The sequence below is a fragment of the Crinia signifera genome, chromosome 3 (assembly GCF_055691185.1).
Source record: "Crinia signifera chromosome 3, ASM5569118v1, whole genome shotgun sequence".
Taxonomy (NCBI): domain Eukaryota; kingdom Metazoa; phylum Chordata; class Amphibia; order Anura; family Myobatrachidae; genus Crinia; species Crinia signifera.
This window is the reverse complement of record NC_139219.1, coordinates 267,224,535-267,238,123: the sequence shown is the minus strand read 5'-3', so window position 1 is coordinate 267,238,123 and position 13,589 is coordinate 267,224,535. Positions and strand designations below refer to the sequence as shown.

General features: G+C 39.3%; 1 long non-coding RNA gene across 1 annotated transcript in view; it reads left to right on the top strand.

The window, feature by feature from the left end:
- The window catches only part of LOC146062721 (uncharacterized), a 159,443-nt gene that overhangs the window by 16,507 nt on the left and 129,347 nt on the right, over nucleotides 1-13,589 (top strand). The gene's annotated exons all lie outside the window — the stretch shown is intronic.

Below are 13,589 nucleotides of genomic sequence, written 5' to 3'. Positions count from 1 at the left end.
GGGACAGCACAGAACTCACTTATCCACCCTCCCCAGACATAGTCTTAGAGGTCTCAGCTATACAGTATGTTGCCATGACGACGCAACCTGCTGCTGCTACAAAGTTTAAGCACTGGCAGCTGAAGTGACTGGAGCTAGGCGCAGCATTGGGGGGAAAGGAAGGTAACAAAAACCAGGGAATGAATGCTGGCATTGTCCAAGCCTTTCTGAATCTGATTTACCATATCATAACCCCTAGGAAGAAGAAAACATCAATATCCCCAAGGAATGGAGATGTTTCTATAGAAAACCTAGGAATTTTAGCCCATAACAGATCTGGTGTAAAAATCAAAGAGATCAAAGGCAGAGCTCCCGGGAGTATAGATGCGTTTCTGAATTAAAGATGGACTATGTAGACTACAAAGTACCTCTCTCTTTATATGCAGGCCTCTCTGTTCAATTTCAAGGGAGGCGCTGTCCCAACGTCATATCTGAAGTAGACAGGCAGCATTGTACATGCCTGCAAAGAGTGATAAAATGAAAAGTCATTTTTTTTTAATTCCCAAAAAGCATAATTGATGAGAAAGTTATTTCAAGTAGTTTAATGTGTCCGCCTTCCCAACCAATCCCCCTGCATCTGCTGCACAGCCATGGCTGTAATGGCCTGTCTAACGGTTCTTTGTGACCTTTGATCCTTGCAGAATTATATATACTTCTGCAGTGACGTCTTCGTCCCTATGATGAAACCGTACTATTTACATTTATCTGCAATTTTATTGTAATCATTGCCATTTATTATTCAACATGTCATATTTTATTTTAGATGTGGCTTGAAGAAAACTATTTTATGGGTTCAAATGTTCACATTTTGGTATATCAACTGGGAAAATAAAAGGGGGAGGGGGAGCTTGAGGATAAACACATTTTTGCTTAATGATTGTTTGTCCTGGTATCGAGTTCATGGATGCAGAATGTGAGAGATGTACAGTGGTTTGTGCACACACAGGGGTACATTTACTAAGACGGGAGTTCTATTGAAGATGGGATGTTGCCTATAGCAACCAATCAGATTCTATCTATTGAATTCTAGAAGGTGCTAAAGAAATAAGTTGAATCTGATTGGTTGCTATGGGCAACATCCCATCCTCAGTACACGTGCACATATCAGTCAGGAATAGAAAATTGCCTAAAAAGGTTTCCTCATATTGATCATAATAATAAAGAATGGGGAGTGACCTATACATATAATATGTTGTTGCACACCTGTATTAGTTCTTCAACTATGACCCCTATGTATGATGCAACAGAGTGCTCTGCAGTGCAGTGTATACTGATCCATTCACCTACTTTATGTTGGAAACCACTATCTACCCTTCTACAAATATGCACCCTACTACCACATTCCACCCTACAACCACTTTCCACTCTACTACCACCTCCCACCCTACAACCACTATCCACCCTATTACCACTTTCCATTCTACTACCACCTCCCACCCTACAACCACTATCCACCCTACAACCACTTTACATTCTACCACCTCCCACAATACAACCAATATCCACCCTATTACCATTTTCCACTCTCCTACCACCTCCCACCCTACAACCACTATCCACCCTATTACCACTTTCCATTCTACTACCACCTCCCACCCTACAACCACTATCCACTCTACAACCACTTTACATTCTACTACCACCTCCCACCCTACAACCAATATCCACCATATAACCATTTTCACTCTACTACCACCTCCCACCCTACAACCACTATCCACCCTATTACCACTTTCCATTCTACTACCACCTCCCACCCTACAACCACTATCCACCCTATTACCACTTTCCACTCTACTACCACTTTCCACCCTACAACTACTATCCACCCTATTACCACTTTCCATCTACTACCACCTCCCACCCTACAACCACTATCCACCCTACAACCACTTTACATTCTACTACCACCTCCCACCCTACAACCAATATCCACCCTATTACCATTTTCCACTCTCCTACCACCTCCCACCCTACAACCACTATCCACCCTATTACCACTTTCCATTCTACTACCACCTCCCACCCTACAACCACTATCCACTCTACAACCACTTTACATTCTACTACCACCTCCCACCCTACAACCAATATCCACCATATAACCATTTTTCACTCTACTACCACCTCCCACCCTACAACCACTATCCACCCTATTACCACTTTCCATTCTACTACCACCTCCCACCCTACAACCACTATCCACCCTATTACCACTTTCCACTCTACTACCACTTTCCACCCTACAACTACTATCCACCCTGCTACATCTTTTCAACTTATAGATTATTTTTATTCTACTACCACTTTCCACCCTATAGCTTCTATCCACCCTACTAAAACTTTCCACTCTACTACCTCTTTCCACCCCACTATCACTTTATACCCTACTACCACTTTCCACCCCACAGCCACTATGCACCCTGCTACCACTTTTTGCCCTACTAGCACTTTTTATTCTACTACCACTTTCCACCCTAGAGCCACTATGCACCCTGCTACCACATTCCACTCTACTAACACTTTCCACCCTACAGGTACTATCTACCCTTCTACCTCTTTCCACCCTACTACTACTTACCACCTTATGCCAATCCCCTTTGCTCTGTTAAACTTTTACAGTATTCTTCTAAAATAGGGCTTAAATAAATCATGAGAGTGAGGGACACTGGGATTGGTATTACTACATGTCACTTTTGAGATTGATGATTTTCAGTACCTTGATATATCTGCAACTGGAAATTTTCTTTCCTACAATAATAAAAATGGAACATGTCCTGTTATAATTATGGTGATGGGCCACAATCTCTGAAATCTCATAGGAGCAACTCAAGGCCTTTTGCTGAGAGAAAAAAAATCAATAGTTGCCCTGTAAATAATCCCTCTGCGGTATGTTTCTTAAATAATTCATCTTTCAAAATGTAGTTTCTGTACTACACACCCAACTCACCACACAAATCCACGCACTTCCATTTTTAGTGTAGAGCACAGTGTGCATGATGTAACAAAATGATTATAGTACCCATGTGTAAAAAAAGGAAATTTATAGTAGTTTTAAATCTGGTGAATCAATTTGCAGATCTTTTTACATCCACTATACATTGATGCTAAAGCACAACAATATGCCATAAACATATTTATACCACAGTTTAAAGGTGCCCATACACGTTACAATTATTGTATACAATATTGTATACAATATCGCATCTCATCGCATATCGGTTTTGTGATGAGATCAGATGAGATGAGATCTAGTACAAAAAGTATGTGCAGAACATACTTTTTGTACTAGATCTCATCTCATCGCAAAACCGATATGCGATGAGATGCGATATTGTATACAATATTGTATACAATAATTGTAACGTGTATGGGCACCTTAACATTATACCAGACTTGCAGATTACAGTTTATGATAATAAACACTTTAATCTGCCATGACTGTGTTCCTTCCATGACTATTCATGGCCAAGTGGTATAATAATTGTAATGGTAGTGAACTTCTGTCAATGGAGTGTGAGATGACTACAGTCATATACTGTATGTTATCTGTTTATTTCAGTTCTGTAAAATAATTCTCAGTCTAAAATGGTGTACAGATGGCAGCAGGAAAAGCCATTTTGACTAAGCCGATTTTGGCTAAGCCCATGAGAGAAATTGACTAGGCCAATTTGGCCATAGTATAAATACACTGTGCGTGCAGCTTAGCCAAAATTGCCTTGCCCGCACAGTCTATTTGTCTTGGTGATAGTGACACTTTGAGGCAGTGCATCACCATCTCCCACAGTATACACACAGTGCGATTCTGGCTAACCTTGCTAAGCAGTGTTGACTATCTAGTCAAAATTGCCTAGCACATAGCGCCGTGCGTACACGGATTAAATGCAATTTGGTGAAATAATAAATACAATATGTGCCTTATGTAAGTGGATACATGCATTTTCATGTAGCCAACACAAAGTACTTAGAAAGGGGAAAAAATATAAATAGCAGCTGATAGCCAATAAGCAGGGGAGCCGAGAGAGGGGGGGAGCAGGTACTAATTACCCGGGCCCAGGCTTGCTGAAGGGGCCCCACAGGGGCCCTGGTTCGACCCCTCCCTTCCCCCTCCGTCCCTCCCGGGTATCACCAGTAGCACACACTTCTACAGCATGTGCTGTTCTGACAGAAGGCTCAGCATGAGTGTCTCACTGACAGCGTGAGAGGTCATGTTGAGCCTGCTGTCAGCACAGCACATGCTGTAGGTGTGTGCTGCGTCTGAGATTACAGTTTTTAGAGTTTTCTTTTACCCACCTATAAACATTTTGGGGGTGTGGCCAAAGTGTGGGAGGTGCCCACACCACACAGACTTAGGCCACACCCCCAAAATTTTACCGGGGCCCGGCATTCCTCTCGGCTGCCCTGCCAATAAGATCCCATTTTGAGATCCCATTTTGAGATCCGGGTAAATCCAGATCTGCACATCCCTAGAAATAATACATATATATGTTTGTTCCCCATGTTAAGCAGAGTAGGATACTTATTAAGGCCTCAGACACAAAGTTGGTATCAAATAAATCCATGACACACACTGCAGAGAGTATTGCTAAGTCGTGCCAAATTTCAAGCACAAAAAACAAACCTGACCAATGATTTACAGCCACAGTTTAAAATGACACAAGAAAGCCAGGAAGATGATTCAATTTATTAAGTAGACGTATAATATAAGCCAGTAACCGAATGCATGGGGTGTTGTAAAATAGTATTAAAAGTAATATTTTTTCAATGTTAAATCTAGCTCAGTTAAAAGGTCGACAGTCAATATGTCGATACTTACAAAAAGTCGACATGAGCAAAAGTTTGACATGGTAATTGTCATCGCACGAGAAAGCGGACATGCAATAGGTCGACATTGACAAAAGGTTGACACATGAAAAGGTTGACATGATTTTTTCATGATTTTTTTTTAAACTGACTTGTTCTTACTTCTCCATCCATGAGCATGAAGCTTGGCAAGCCAAGTGTGCCGTGCGAAGGGACGCCTTACACTAATTGGGGGTCCATGTTGACATATGTGGACACAGGCATCAAACAAAATGAAAAACGGGCATCAACCTTTTCCTGTGTGTACCTTTTATCCATGTCACTCTCTTGCATTTTAACCATTTTTATGTGTCAACCTTTTGTCTGTCAACCAAAAGTGGTTGACCTTTTGACACTGTCAACCTAATGATACAAACGCTTCTTACCATTATACATTCTGAGCCACAAAACCTTTAGTTCATTATAGCATTAACTCTGCATGGTGGATCTATACACAGGGCAGGGCCACTAAAGCCACAATAACTAAAATAAGTGCTGTCTAGCTTTTTGCGATGCGTCATATCACACAGGACACTAATCTGTGGCTGTGGATGAAGCTTCATCTATCAGCTTTGGAGTGGAGATGTAATAGTTCACTTATGAACTGAAAAGAAGTGAAAGGTCAGGTGAATGCCAAACAATTTATTTGACCTAATTAGTATTTGAGATTTTAAATGTTTCCGTTTAAAGTTTTTATATTCAGGACTAATCACAAAAGATATTTGGTCACTGAATTAATAAATACCTGCAAAACTTGGTATTATATGATATCTTGGACATTAAAAAAAAAAAAAAAAACACAGTCAATACATGACACCATCAAATGCCCTTTGACTTTGCTATTGTACGTGCTACTGCTTTATAATGAGAAATTCCAAAACTTAAAATATATTGTTTATTTATATAGATATCTATAGATTGCTCCACACATATTCATAAAATAAACCTCTAATGTAATATATAAAGTACACAGTAAAGTAAATAAATTATTTTGCACTTTTAATATTTGTAGAATGCATATACTAAAAATAGCCTAATTAAAACATATTTGGTTTTAAAGAGCACTTACGTAGGCTCTCCAGTGTGTCTTATATATCTCATTAAGTACATACCTCTTTTTCACACAGTGATAATTTTAAAATCTACCATATTCAATATAAAATTATTTTACTTACACACACAGCCATAAACCAAACTACACCAACATACAAATCTTCTCTTATCTCAAAATATCTTCCAACCCGAAGTCTTCACTCCTCACAAGATCTATGTCTCTCATCCACACTCATTACTCGCTCCCATTTCTGATTGCAGGACTTTCTTGGGCTGCACCCACTCTTTAAAATGCTCTTCTACGCACAATAAGACTCTCCTCCAGTCAACAAACCTACAAACGTTCCTGAAAGCTCACCTTTTCAGGCAAGTTTATCAAACTCCAGAACCAGTCACTTAATCTTCATATACCATTCCTATCTAATCACATCCCCACTGTACAGTCCACACATATCCACTCTCTTTTTACATTTTCATTCCTCCTGACCACTGGCCAAACTGCTGGGTCACCGTATCATACAGCACACCAGAAACCTTTGCATTCTTGTGGAATTAATGCAATAAAGAATACAGTATCTATCCTTATGTATCAACGCCTATTTCCCTATAGATTATAAGTTTGTGAACAGGGCCCTCCTACCTTTTGACTGTAAATATTCAGTTTGTTGCATCACTGTCTCCGATTGTAAAGTGCAATGGAATGTGCTTTGCTATATAATAAACTGTTCATAAATAAATAAATAATATGCAACAAATAAAAAAGTGTATAAATTCTGGAGTTGGTACTTGTGTATTATCACGGCACCCATTACATAGTTTGCCTAGTGGTGTATTGAGAATACCAATACACCACTATGCTGTCTATGTAAACTGCTACATAAACTATGTAAGCTTTGATAATACACAATGCTTCATTTCCCCACTATCCACGTCATACCCCCAGTATTCACGTGGGCGTGGAGTTAATTTTATAAAGTGTGGTGAGCGTGGCGAGCCCCGCGAGGGGAGGTGGATACGCGTCCCCACGCGGGGCTCGCTGCGCTCGCCACACTTTATAAAATTAACTCCACGCCCATGTGGATACTAGGGGTATGACGTGGATAGTGGGGATATGATGTTGTGTGTGTGTGTGGATATGTGTGTTGTGTGTGTGTTGTGCTTTATACTGTGTGTGTAGTGCTTTATACTTACCCTCCTCCACCGCGTCCATCATGCGATCCACCGATGTCCCCGGTGGCAGCGTTCAGGCCCCCTCCTCCGGCAGTCACTCCCCGGCACCAGCGTTCAGTCCCCCTCCTCGCAGTCATCAAAGTACACAATTAGCGTAGTGCAGCTGGGGGAGCAGGGAAACCATGTGATGCTCCCCCAGCGGCACTAGGCTGAATTACGTACATTGTACATGCGCCGGGGAGTGACTACCGGAGGGGGGGGGGACTGAACGCTGCTGCTGGGTACATCGGTGGTTCGCCGGGTGCGGTGGAGGAGGGTAAGTATAAAACACTACACACACAATACTAAAGTGTATTATCATAGCGCCTGCTACACTGACAACGTACCTTAGGGTAGCGTAGCATAGCCGGGCGCCATGATAATACACAAGTACCCTGGAGGTTCTCTTTTGACACCAAATCTTAATCAAATTGTAGTTGGCTACATGATCACTGTCATACTGTAGTTGGTGGAGCAACTACTTAGATCCAAATTCACACTAAGTAAAAACCTTCCTACTACTTCAGTACCACAAGTGATCTAACCACCTGGCCATTGTGTCTCACTCTTTCCCTAGTGCTCAAATGGGTATTACAATAACATTACAGACCATTTCTTTCAGATCTGGGCATTAAAACATTACTTACAATAATTTACTTTGTTAACCCTTTGAGTTGCTGTGAGAGATCCTCAAAATATCTGCTAGCAATGCCAGCACTGCTCACAGCGACTGTTCTTTTAGTATAAATAAATACAAATACGGCCAAGTCAATTAGTTTAGTTAAAAATTGCACCCAATAAAAAGACCAGTAGCTGTGATCGATGATGGCATTTACAGCAGATATTTTGAGGATCTCTCAAAGTAACGATGGCACTCAAAGGGTTAGCTAAATGAATGCACTACCATCTCACCATAAACATGTACCAGTTATAACATTATATAAGACAGAGTTTTGGTTTAGACTAATACAAAATTATGTAATCAATGTAATAATTTAAGTCATACATGGCATCTAACTATAAAGTTTTTTACGTTTTTTTTTACATGGTGCCTCAAGGGTTCCATAATATCAACCATAGGGGCTAAAACGTACAACAAAATGACATAAGTAAAATGAGTGACAAAAATAGGGAAATACAGTCAAGAATTTGACATAATTACATAATTATAAAACACAAATTACACAATTGTATAGAGAAAACAGGAGACTAGGCTCTAATAACAGTTTATATTCTAGAGAGGATGAAGGTTGGAAAATAATAAGGACAAGTAAGCTTCATTGTCTCATTTAAAGGCCTTAAAGTTAGTTGAAAGGGTAACTAAGCAAAAGTGGACATTCCAGTGATTCAGGGATGTCAAGAGGAAAGGGAATAGAGCAGCACGGCAGGTACAAATCAACGATGCCCTGGTCTGTCTAATGGTCCAGCCCGTTGGGGATGAATAGATCACCGCTTCCACAGAGAGCCCTGGTATTTACTATGGGATATGGCCAGTCCCCCAAGTTTCAGATCCAAACATATACATTGGAAGCCTTGGCAACTGAGGAAAAACCTGAAAGAGTTAAGGATGAAAAGAATTTTGGGAAAGAACAGTGTTGGCAATGGGAACTTAGAGGAAAGAAGGTGATAGCATCTGAGAATATGAGGAAGCCATTGACAAAAGATGGAGCAATTGGTAGGGTAGAGGGTAAACCATTTACATTGATGGAATAAGGGGGTTTCAATAGAAGGTGGTCATCTCTAGTGACATACTTCATGTCTAGTGGTTATGGCCTAGTATCAAATGTGATAACCAATACCGTAAGTAACAAATTTGTTATCATCATGATGTGGTCAGGCCTAGGACTCCATGAGCTGGTGAACATGCCCCCAGTTCTTCTTGCTCATAAATATATGCCGCACACATTTATTCTCCAGTGCTTCACTGGGATTGCAGGACAGAGTACGAAAAGCAGAACTGTTGGGAGGTATACTATATGTCATAAATAAACATATTTGTGACATCACTTATGCCTGAGACATTACTTTAGCAACTTTATAATGGTAGGGTAGTCTGCTTTGTGTTGTTTAGTCATTATATAGCTTGGGCCAGCTCCATAGACACTGTATACCAAACCATAAGAGGACACAGCGTTTTTATGTACTTCCTGTTTTTCGATGGGTTGTCTCGAGGTGCTGTAGTTTCCTCCCACATGATAAAAACATAATTTAGGTTTATTTGATTCTGACAAAATGAACACTAGTGTGTATGCCTGTGCACACCCTTGTATGCTAGGAAATTTAATAAGCTCCAGAAATCTGAAAGACATTCTCTGTAAAATTTGAGGTGCTATAAGATAGTAGTGCTTAGTAGATGGATATAATATATGGAAAGTAGTTTCACATTTAATATTAGATATTTAGATCACTTATACCAGGGACTCCAGACTAAAGGGACTAGTGGGACTAAAAATTCTAGCGGCATTTACACCACAGTAAAAAAATAAAAAAATTCCACTTCTGGGTGTGTGCAATAAAGGGTGATGCCCCCATCATATAAGCATCAATTATATATTAAGTATGTGTAATCTATGCCTACTGTACTGTCTTGTATGTAGTGTGCTAATGTGCAATAGAGGGACAATGATATTCCCCGCAAAATAAATGCCTCCATCATTATCTTGTATTAGTATTTGCAGTGTATGCCTACTGTATTGTTTTAGATGTTGCGTGATAGTATGTCTTTTCTTTTTTCTCCAAGAAAGATAAATGTATTGTCTATGTCATGTTTCTATGTAAAAATAAATAAAGATTGAATAAAAAAAAATTTGAGGTGCTGTATAATTAAACAATAATAATAATAATGAATTCTGTGTGAATTTCTAAAAATGATTAACTATTGCATCAATGGAGAGTTGTTTTTTAACTATAAAGGCGTACATTTAGTAGAATTTTTTTTTATTTGCACTCAGTTTACAGTTTATATTGAGAATAAGAGATTTATTAAATCCAAAACCAACTTAAAATTCACTGAAAAACTTTAGACATTGACCATCAATCACACCATTGATACTTCTTCCATAGATACTGATACAAATATTTACTACTATGTACTAACAGTCAGTTTGAAAACTGATTTAACCCCTTACCGATGCAGCCTGTTTTTGCCTTCCTGACAGAGGCCTTTTTTTCAAATCTGACATGTATCACTTTATGTGGGGATAACTTTTTTATTGCTTTTACTTATCCCAGTGATTTTGAGATTGTTTTTTCGTGACACATTGTACTTTAAGTTAGTGGTAAATTTTGGTCGATACAGTCAGTTTTTTTTTGTGAAAAATACCAAAATGTCGTAAAAAAATTGAACATTTTGCAATTTGCAAAATGTTAAATTTTCTGCTTGTGAGACAAATAATCATACCACTCAAAATAGTTAATAACTAACATAGACCATATGTATACTTTATTATTACATCATTATTTCAACCTGCTTTTAATTTTTTTGGACACTAGGGGGCAGCAGAGTCAAAATTATACACATAACACAGTAAACGCTGCTTTTGGCTGTTCACGTTTGAACAGCCAATCGCAGCGATCGCTGAGGGGGGGGGCATCGGTGCCCCCCCTGGGCAATGAGGGAAGATGTCTGCTGTCAGGGACAGCAGACATCGTCCCTCTGTCACCGGGTCTATAGACGCGGTGTCAGTTTAAAAACATGACGTACATTTATGCCATGTGTCGGGAAGTACATCCCGACCATGACGTAAATGTACGTCAAATGTCGGGAAGGGGTTAAAGGGGTTTATTACATTTTGCTATGAACAACCAGACAGATTCTATTATCTTCAAGAATGTGTTAAATATATAAAAGTAAATTCTGATTGGTTGCTAACTTGCTATGGGCAACATCCCATCTTCAGTAGAACTCCCATCTTCGTAAATTTATTCCAAGATCTTGAAAAATAGAAAAGTAATCTAAAGCATATCTGTTTGACTTTTAAAATATCTTTACTTGACTGAATTCTTAATATGATGCCTAGAAAAAGAGACACAACCATGTGGTGCAATTCAAGGATCTGCGATACTTTGAATTTTACTAGGTATGCAAATCACCACCTGAATGAAGGTGTTTGTGCATCTAAATATCATTGTAATGTGACATGTTTGGTCAAAAGGAGAGCAATAGGAAATTTAATTCGGTTCTAATGACTAACTAAAACAATCTGAATTTAGATGTTTAAACCCAAATCACAACACCTTTGGTCTTTAAAATGGACAAAAGAAGATTTAAATAAATTATTACTTTTAGACAGTCAAACAGTCAAATTTTAGTAAATCTACTCCAAAGATTCTACCTCTGTATGCTGCCACCTAGCATATAACCATAGACTAGATAGGAACCATTTTTCTGACCACAGTGATATTAGCACATCTGAAGTCATGTAAGCTTGATCACGTGACAAGCAATTAGCATCACTTCCTGTATTTATTAATAACATGCTTTTGTGAGCCTTAGTGTCTTATATCAGTAATATTCACATTACTAATACAAACATACTCATATTCAGACCCACACTTCAGTTTAACCTATATTTGATTTCATGTGGTGCACAGCCCCCCTCACCTCCACCCCTCACGCCCTCACCCCCCTCACCTCCCCGTTGCTGTATCGTACAGGCTTCTACTGAAGACGTTTTAGTTCCCGGTCCCAGGGATGCACTGTGGGAATCCCTGATGAAGCAAAATGTCTGTCTTATTTCTCTCTGGGTCAACTATTATCTTTATGTATAAAAGGCTAACTACTCCTCACCTCTATGAGGTGATGTACTGCCAGTGATCACTAGAGGCCATTTGACGGACCAAATTACTAAAGTGAAAGCAGTTTTTGCAGGGACACTGATCTGTGTCAAGCTTGCTGAGGGAGCTGTGAAGAAAGGGATTAGTTAGGAGCAGATATGGACTGGGGGTGGGCCGGAGAGTTTGAGAAGCCCTCATTTTGATGGGCTTTGAACTAGTACAATATAATTAATGGTCATTACCCTTTCTTAAACGTATTGAGTCTGACTTCACAACCTTCTCTGGAAGAATATTTCATATCTTTGCTGCCCATACTGTAAAGAAACCCTTCCTTCCCTGGTGTGAATTTTCCTCTCATTTAACCGTAAGGGACCTACACACAGGGAAATGTTGCTGAGCAATCTAACAATGTAAATCGCTCAGGATCACTCAGTAGGATTGCTCAGCACACAGTGCTGTACAGTGATGTGTCAGCAATGTGTGCTAAGTGATCTGTCAGGGGCAGTGTTCTCCAGTGAGAACAATGGCTCTGACCAGTGATTGACTAGATTTATTGAGCATGCTGGATCTTACTCACCAGGTGATAGTGACATGTGGGGCCATGCATCGCTATCGCTATGGCCCCCACACATGGAGCAATGTAGGTGCATTTTCTAAGCGATCTAGTAAGATTGCTAAGACCTGGGGTAGCCAACTCCAGTCCTCGAGACAGTTAATGTTTTCCAGATCTCCTCACAGAATCACAAGTGAAGTAATTAGTTCCACCTGTGGATCTTTTAAAATGTGTTAGTGAGTAATGAGTACACCTTTGCAGCAGCTAGGTTGTCTGGAAAATGTGAATTGTTGGTAGCTCTCGAGGATTGGAGTTGGCTACCCCTGGCTTAGACAATCCCCAGAAATCGCCCTTGTATAGGCCCTGTTAGGGGTTGATCCTGTCTACAGATTTCTTGGTAAACAATTTACCTGATAGTTCCATGTAGTTACCCTTAATGTATTTGTATATATTAATCATATCTTAATATATATTAATCATATCTCCAAATGATTGAAATCCTAAACCTAAACAGCCACATTATTCCAATATAAAAAAGGTTGTAATTTATTTATATTTATATTTAAACCTGCATTGATACATGTGTTTACTTATAGGGTAAATTATATTCTTATCAAGTTTGTGATTATGTTTAACTTTTTCATTAAATAATATAGTTGCCTATAGTCAATTATTTTAACTGCCTGGGTCTCTAAAAATTGTGAAAAAAAAAAAGAAAAAACAGATATTGCTTCTAATTTGTGAGTTTAAAGTAAAACATGAAGGTCAAACATCTTAGGGAAACACATTTAAGTCTATAATTATGCTAAATAGCACCTAGGTTGATTTTGCGGACTTACTTCCAATCATCAAGGTTCTACGTCTATGGACCTGACTTACACACAGCATGCATTACCTTGAGATTCAGCTCTTTAGTAAGGTCTAATTGATGGTTATCAGAGATTGAGACAGCAAGAGATAGTAAAGCTCTACAGATTGCTGTTGTGATGTACTATGATCTATGTAGGACATTCATGTTTTTACACTTCATGTTTGAGGCAGGCTGGCAGTGCATGCTGGGACTTTTAGTTACACTGCAACAGGGAAGTTACAGGTTGCCCAGTAAATTCTATGATAT